This window comes from Dipodomys merriami, unplaced genomic scaffold (genome assembly GCF_024711535.1).
Source record: "Dipodomys merriami isolate MVZ:Mamm:240054 unplaced genomic scaffold, mDipMer1.0.p SCAF_47, whole genome shotgun sequence".
NCBI classification, from domain to species: domain Eukaryota; kingdom Metazoa; phylum Chordata; class Mammalia; order Rodentia; family Heteromyidae; genus Dipodomys; species Dipodomys merriami.
In genome coordinates, this window is record NW_027206035.1 from 1,933,794 (window position 1) to 1,940,935 (window position 7,142).

The 7,142-nt window shown below is 39.8% G+C and overlaps 1 long non-coding RNA gene across 2 annotated transcripts; it reads left to right on the forward strand.

Annotated features, from left to right (window-relative positions):
• The first annotated feature begins 3,892 nt into the window (after window positions 1–3,892).
• On the forward strand, window positions 3,893–6,470 carry LOC138808703 (uncharacterized). Of its 2 annotated transcripts, none has more exons than XR_011366583.1 (3): window positions 3,893–3,973; window positions 5,544–5,585; window positions 6,020–6,470. It is a non-coding gene; the product is annotated as an uncharacterized lncRNA (long non-coding RNA). The 2 variants fall into 2 exon arrangements; XR_011366582.1 differs by lacking the exon at window positions 5,544–5,585 and adding an exon at window positions 4,167–4,359 and having other exon boundaries at window positions 3,917–3,973.
• The last annotated feature ends 672 nt before the right edge of the window (window positions 6,471–7,142 follow it).

A 7,142-nucleotide genomic window follows, 5' to 3' on the forward strand; every position in this document is an offset into this window, starting at 1 on the left:
GGTCTGGCGGAGCTTGCTCAGCCAGGCTGGGAGAATTTTCCCTGGGTAGAGCTAAGACTGGCAGGTCAGGTGAGGTTTCTGTGACCTGCTAAATGACTCTTGTTTCCTTCCAAGGCCTGAGTTGGAGCTAGCTACTCATCCATACCTTTGTCAGTATCAAATATGGAGATCTCTTGTAGTGGGGATCTGGAGAGGTGGCCTTCCCTCCTCTGCTCCCTCAGAAGAAGTGAGGATGTCAGGCTTCTACTAACGCTGGAGTCTTAGTTCCTGGGTCCTCTCTGTCTACAAATTTCAGAATGAAGATGTCTGCTCCTTGTCAGTTCTTGCTGGTGTTGTGTAGAATCTGCTTGCCCGCCATATTTTGAGCCTTTGTCCCGGACTCTCTGTATTACCGGTATGGTGGCAACAGCCACTGCTACTGCGGCTGCAGCCGCAGCTGCTGGCAAATGGTCAGATCTGTCTCCTTGCCTGGATTTTCCCTCTCTGGCCTAACTCTCTCTCCTGTGATGGCACACTTGGTGTGATTCTCTGGCTTAGGACTGTTTCCTGGAACACTAACACTGCTTTCTATGTGAGAGCTTGTTTAGCCAGCTTCTCCTCCTCCATCTTCCCGGAACTCCTACCCTATTTTTTGTACATGCCTTTCAACCATGTATGGCATGGGCAGCAGTTCAGTAAATAAACTACTTTACCAGACTGAATTCCGTGTGGTGTTCTATTCATTGGCTATCTTATGAAACTCACCTAATTAATATACTTAACACTTCAAAATTTCTAGTTACAAATCCATGGATATTTTTGTGACACATGTAAGTTCAGTATTGACAAAACATATGTACTAACTCATCGTTTAGCTGTATAATTCTGCCTGGAATCTTTAATAGCAACTTAATTAACCATAAAGTCTATTTTGTTTGCTTTCCTTTGTTTTGTTTTTTTGCTTAAAGTAATAGAAGAGTGGGTGGGATAATCTGAAAGGATCTCTAGCTTCATATTTTCTCATTACCCTCTAAGTACCTCTATGATGAAAACTTTAAAAACCTGAAAACGGAAATCAAAACAGAACTTAGAAAGTGGCAAAACTTCCCATTCTCCTGGATTAGAAGGATCAACATCGTGAAAATGTCAATACTTCCCAAGGCTATCTACAAATTCAATGCGATAACTATCAATATTCCAAACTCATTCTGCAAGGGAATAGAAGAAGCAGTCCAAAAATTCATATGGAACAATAAAAGACACCGAATAGCAAAAATGATCCTTAATAGAATGAACAGTGCTAGAGGAACATCAATACCAAATTTCAAACTCTACTACAAAGCCATAGTAATCAAAACAGCTTTGTTCTGGCACAAGAACAGACCTCAGTTCTAATGGAATAGAATTGATATCCCAGAAATGAACCTACAGACCTATAGCCATCTAATCTTCTATAATGGAGCTAGAAAAATAGAATGGAAGAAAGACAGCCTTTTCAGTAAATGGTGCTGGCAAATTTGGTTATCTACTTGTAGAAGACTAAAGCTAGATCCTTGCACCAGAATCAACTCCAAATGGATCAAAGACCTCGGAGTCAAAGCAGACACTCAAATAGTAATTTTTAAAATAATGAACTGCCTAGTGCCTCTGGCTCACATATATAATCCTAGCTATAGTTAGGATTACAGGTATGAGAAACAAACACTAGGTGTGTGTTGTTCATGATGGTTTGTATTGGCATGTTTTAATATTGTTTGTTTCTTATACTACAATGCTCTTATTTTTATTTTCACTTAGGTGGGGGAGTGTTGAACCTTCTTTGGTTGAGATGGAGCCATGTGGAAGTTCTTGCCCAGTATGGCATGGAATTGAAATCCTCCTGCTCTAAGCTCCCAATGGACCAGGGATGATAGACGTATTCCATCACACAGAGCCAGGGGTTGTGGAGCATTGCAGGTAAAACTACACTGGTCTTGAAGTGATGTCCCAAATAGCTAGCTTTACAGGCATATGCCTTCAAAACCTTGTTGTATTTCGTTTCACTTTGAAGTAGTGTTTGTACATACTTAGAGATACAATGATAACAGACTACATGCTTAATATATAAAATAGTCAATATAATTAGCAAGTTTATCTCCTAACACTTTGAAGGTAATATATTTTGGTAACTCCTGCCTCTGATAGTTATTTTTTTGGAATATACCATAAACATGAATACATTGATAATGTGCACTTGAAGACTGGAAGTTGATAGAGATAGACAAGTTAAACTATGTGCAGTAAATATATATTTATCTATTGCTGTTCTGAAGAACATTATCATATATTCACCATTACAATACCACCATATATTAACCATGACAATAATTTTCCTGCAGTGTAGAAGTTCCTATTTCATAATCTGCCATCTTTTATCATTTTTACATTCTCCTTATGAGTATGAATGTTTTCTTGTTCCGTTATTAAGATGGAATTAAAAAATTTATAGAATCTACTGAAATTATCTAATTTATTTAGTTTTGTGTTGTTAAATCATTACAACCAAGGTTTCATGAAAGTTATGATAACAGACTATATCACTAAATTTTATTCTAATTACATCTTATTATTGTATTTTGATATTAGGTTTTGCTGTTGTTGTTTTATGATATTGAGTGTTGTGAAGCTGGACTGAAACATGCAACCCCACTACCTCCAGTAACAATGTTTATCACCAGGTTTTGGAGGCTCTCTCCTCTCCAGTTCACTACAAAAACTTGCAGTGGAACTTTGGCACAATTGGTAGAGCACTACAGTGAAGGGAAAGATCCTCGGGATTGTCATATAGTCCTTGCTCAAATCTTAAAACACCTTTATGCACAGACACACGTTCACCCACATACATACACACACACACACACACACACACACACACACACACACACACACACACACACAAGTACATGCACAAAATGGCAGGCAATATTGTCTCTTAAATTCTTATCCAGATATTGGACAACATCCCACTTATTTGTGAAGGGTTTTCCTTGATTATTTTGAAGGAGGAGGACAGTTCATGGGACACAAACGACAAGACTTTAGTGAGGAATGCTTTATAAATGCCTAGCTTATAAAAATAACAGGAGTACAGTTTTTATCTTTAAATATTACATTCCTTCAAATATAGTATTTTAAAATAATAACCATTGAATTATGAGAAGACAACGCAGCACCTCTTCCCTTCTCCCCTTCCCCTCGTTCATAAAATGTAATAAAAGTTTCAAAAATGCTCTTCTGTCTTACAAAATGTTTGACTACATGTATAATGTTTGTTTTTCAATACTTTTTTTTATTTTCCCACCTCTAGGTACTTACCTTTTTTCCAGCTGACAGCACACAGAGCCTTCAAGAGCAAACAGAAAATTAGGAAACAAAAAACCTAACTATGTCCTAGTAAGTGGATGTCAATAATACATGCAAGAAACACATGGCAGGCTGAGAGGGCCCTGAGAGGCAAAATGATTTGTGCAGGATGAGAAGAATAGTGACAAATAAGGGTGGGATCTGAGCTAGGAAGGGCTCTTTGAGACTGAGACCATGACTTTATCTAGGCCTAGCTGATAATGTTGGGATTTGACAATATCCACATGTGTATAGAGTGAAGTAGGAAGGGAGATTTCAGTCTACAGTTTGTCTTTGGGATGGTCTTATGTGAGCAAGCAGCTTAGATGATTAGGCTCTGAGATATGACTCTACCTCCCTCATAATGGAATAGAATATGGAACTCTGAGGGCCAAGCAACTGTAACTAAAAGTCAACTCAAGCCAGCTCACTTGGCCTGTGGCTCAGGAACAAGAAAGATGCTCTTGTATTGTTTTCAAAGTTCAAGAGATTCAGGTCTCAGGCATGAGTGGTGTGTGCCTCACTCAATGCTGCAGACATTGGATCAGTGCTAAACCACGAAACCAATGTCTCAGGCCTTGTTATAAGAAGAAACCAAGGCAACTCCGGCAAGGTAAAACTATGACAGGAAACCTATTTAATCTCATCCTAGCCCACACTAGAACCTTCTTCTTGTGTGCTTTTATATGAGTAGACTGAGAAAATATTTACTGTGTAGTTTTCAATCCACTCTATTACAATTACTCAATTTAAGTGTACTCCCATTTCCATGTTTCAAAGATCCATTCTTTTTTTTACCAACCCAGTGTGACAATGAGTCAGCCCAAACCCTGAATATGCCTTATAATATATGGTGCCTGGACTCAGGTTTGCTGGAAATTCTGGAAATGGACCTGGTCCCTGCCTACCAGAAAGGTGATCTCTTCTATGTTGGAAACTTCCTCCACCACTATAGAAAGCGGGGACAATAGAGCAGTTGCTGGATATTCTGTTTAAAAAGTGAGTATTCCTTAGCCGGGTACCGGTGGCCCACACATGTAATCCTAGCTACTCAGGATGCTGAGATCTGAGGATCAAGGTTCAAAGCCAGCCTGGACAGGAAAGTCCATGTGACTCATCTCCAATAAACCACTAGAAAACCGGAAGTGGTGCTGTGGCTCAACTGGTAGAGTGCTCACATTGAGTTGAAGGCTGAGGGATAACATCCAAACCCAGAGTTCAAGCCCCACGACTGACAAAAAAAGTGAGATTTCCTCCTTCAAACCCAAGACTGATGAGACCCCCTCCAGAATATTGGAATAATTGGTACCTCTCTGAGACTGTATCACTGGGGTCTTATCAAAGGAGCTTGGCTTGAGACAAAGAAGAGCAGTCTTCGACTAATTCCTTAGGACTGGGCTGCCAGAACATTTCATTTGCCTCATAAGCTAATGGAGCCTTAATGATTTTCTTGCTGAAAGAATAAGATTAAAGGAATGAGCCAGTCTCATCCAACCTCCACCCTCATCTAGGAAATCACTATCTTGGAGGCCTTTGAAGGAATATAGACAGAAGAAAGGATGAAACTTGAATTTGAATTTGGGGCCTGAGTTCTGTAACATTCGTAGCACTCTACCAATTGAGCCCCAAGTCTAGTTCTGGCCTTTGGCTGTTTAAATGAAGATAAGTGTCTTTAGATTTTACAAACTAGACTGGGTTCAAACTGATTTCAATCTGATCCTCAGATCTCACTTCCTGATTGCTAGGGTTAGAGGCATGAGCCATTCTGCAGTTATTTGGAAAGATGTATATAAGCACACTCACAGTATTTCCATGAAATTGTATAGACATATCTTCACTTTTTTTTTAAAGTTTTTATTCATTTTTTTATTTTTTTATTTTTAATATTATTTTATTTTATTTGAGAACATACTGTACAGAGGGGCTACAATTACATGGGCAGTATAATGCATACATTTCTTACCAAGCATTGCAGCCTCCTCCTTTGTTTACCCTTCACCTCCCTTCCCAGCCTCCCCCTCCCCCACCCAATTATACCCCCCTCCCCCCCCACCGACATTGTAAAGCTGGTTTTGACATGACATTTCATGTTTACATTACCATTTGTGACTTAGACAGTCCCATGTGTGTCCTGTTCAGAAAAGGAGAAGCAAAGAGTTAACTTCTTTCTCCCATTGGTACAGATCTTTCTACCATAACTGGGAGGAAGATGAACAAGTGAAAAAGTAAGTGGACATTGGCACAAAGAGAAAGTTTGTCCTTTGAAACTTGGTACCTTTGATGTTTCTGAATCAAAGTCAATTTTCTTCTTTGCACATCAGTTGTTATTTTCATCAGAGGGTTGAGGTTTGGCACATCAGCGGATAGCAGATTACACAGTTGTGGATGTGGTTGTAGTTTTGGACTGTCATGGATGCCAGGGAGGGCTGTATATAACAAGTCAGATCCATTGGGGAAACAACTTTCTCTTCTTATCACAGGGAGAAATTTTTAAGATTATATTTGAGAAATTTCTAGAAGTGGGTTGTGAGGAGCATCCTGCTTGCAGGAGTCTCTTCCCACTTCCCAACATGCAAGTCTTGCCAGAAAGAGTCTATAGTACAAGGTTCAGGATGGAGAGGGTGGGCTCTCATTTTCCTTTTCACTAATCTTCCCACAGCATTGTTTATTCTATCCTCCCTATGTGGATGGACTTCTACCCTGATGATTTCTATGTGCCTAAGAACCATGACACCCTGAAAGAACTTACACAGAATGTCAAGATCAACATGGTCTCTTCAGACCTGCTCTTCTGCTTACATATTCTTCTGGACCAGCTGGAGGAACCCATGACCCATGATACCAAGAAAAAGAGGAAGAACTTGTTTAGATGCCTCAGGGCTCGTGAGGAGGGATGGAACCTGGGTCTCTAGGGATGGGCCCAATTGGTCATGAGACCTTAGTACTCCTCAATTTGGCAAAATGTCTTTTTATGGATATTCTATGCCAGGTATAATCTGTTCTCCTTTTGAAAGAACTTGGAAGTAGCCACTCATTTGAAACACCCTACATTCTAATCAGTGTTCAATCCAACCTCAAATTCTACAGCTTCTCCCATTAGATCCTCAGAAGTTTAGTCACACCTTAACTTCTAGGGTCTACTCTAAGATTTCTGTACCTATTTACATTCTCAGGTTTGCATCACCGTAAAGCAGCTCCTGCAGAGCTCCAGATAAAGAACCTATCAGTGATGTCGTCAATGGTGACTGATTGAGATTGGAAGATCTCCAGAAAGCATGTGAACATAGAGGATTTTTTTTCAATTTGTAGAAAGGCCCAAGTAGGTTTTGAGTCCTGTGGACATCCCACTGGTTCTGAACCCCACATGTGATGCAGGTGTACCTGCACATAACACCAAGGATGAAGACAATCCAGAATGTCTTCCATTGATGTTCACAATCCAACTAGATCGCCACCAAGCCAGTCAAAAAAACACTTCTTGGTGTGCAGGGTAAATGTGTGCTAATGGAAAATGACCCCAGTCTATGTTCAGGAAAACCAATGAGTGAGGTCCAAAATCTAGATTCAGTTGAGGAAAGGGAATCTTTCCTCACAATACCCAGACCAATCTGACCTCTTGCAGGGGATTCAATTTCAAATTGAGAAATTAGAATCTGTCTCTACCTGGACTCAGGAAGAAAATCCTGTCTTTAATGAGGAAGTAGATCTCTTTGAGGACTCTGTAGGAGAATTTCTGATTCCTTCTCCTTTTCCTGAGACAATCCTTTTTTTTCTTTATGTCC